Here is a 1,063-nt window from a genome sequence, read left to right as displayed (position 1 = left end):
TATATATATAAAAATATATACTTATTTGTTGAGATGAAGTCTTGCTGTGTTGCCTAGGTTGGTCTTGGAAGTCCTGGGCTCAAGTGATCCTCCCACCTCTGCCTCTTGAGTAGCTGAGATTACAAGTGCACTCCACCACACCTTTATTGTTGTCAGTTTATCCATCGATCCACCCATCCATTCATCCATCCATCTACCCATCCAATAGTTACTAAGCAACTACCACACTCTAATAGAATTGGTACTATGTTAGGTGCTATGGGAGAGATGTTAAGATTGAAGTTCCTGTGTATGCTCTTGTTAGTATATATGACAATAGTCTATAAACTGAATATAATAAAGTGTCAACAAATGGTACAGATTTTCAGTGCAAATAGCAGTCTTATAGGTGAAAGAGCCACCAAGATGAGCTGTCGTTAAAGATTTAATTGATGGGGTGTGGAAGTGAAGGGCGCGAAAGTGGCAGGGAGCTGAAATGAGCCAGAACTGCAGCAGGAAGACCTGAGCATAGTCACAGCTGCTGCATTGAGGGGAGTCCTGACATGAGTGACAGAGAAGCCATGGTCATCTCTCCTTGGAGCCTGTTAGGGCTGGAACAGATCTTTATTTGTCTGGAATGCTTAAGACCTCTGTTCCCCTCTGGATGGTCTTCCAGCTCAGGGATTCTAAGCACTTAGTTTCTGGAGAAGTGGGAATAAGTCTAGGAGGCTACGGTTGCTGCTGCTGCTTTCTTATATCTCTTCTCCTCATCTTCCTGCCCACCCCTCCTGCCTTGCCATTTTTCTATTAATGTTTCTTATGTGTTTTTAATCTATAGTAATGCCACTCCCTGTTTTTATGCCTTTGATTTGTTGGGGAAGCTGGGTCATTTGTCCAGTAGAATGTCATGAATTCTGGATTTGACTAGCAGCCACCTCATGGTATTGCATAATGTGTTCCTCTATCCCCTGTATTTCCAGTGGACTAGAAGTTAGACCCAGGGGATTCATTACATTCAAGGTCAATGCATTAGGGAGGCAAGAGGTACATAATGTCTTTCTTTCTGCCTGCCTGCCTCCCCTCC

At 43.5% G+C, this 1,063-nt stretch overlaps 1 protein-coding gene across 2 annotated transcripts in view; it reads left to right on the top strand.

Annotated features, from left to right (window-relative positions):
* VWF (von Willebrand factor) overlaps nucleotides 1-1,063 on the top strand; it is a 198,345-nt gene that overhangs the window by 159,863 nt on the left and 37,419 nt on the right. The gene's annotated exons all lie outside the window — the stretch shown is intronic.

This window comes from Mandrillus leucophaeus, unplaced genomic scaffold (genome assembly GCF_000951045.1).
Source record: "Mandrillus leucophaeus isolate KB7577 unplaced genomic scaffold, Mleu.le_1.0 Scaffold245, whole genome shotgun sequence".
Classification (NCBI taxonomy): Eukaryota; Metazoa; Chordata; class Mammalia; order Primates; family Cercopithecidae; genus Mandrillus; species Mandrillus leucophaeus.
The sequence above is the reverse complement of the archived record's forward strand: the minus strand, read 5'-3'. Positions and strand labels throughout refer to the sequence as shown.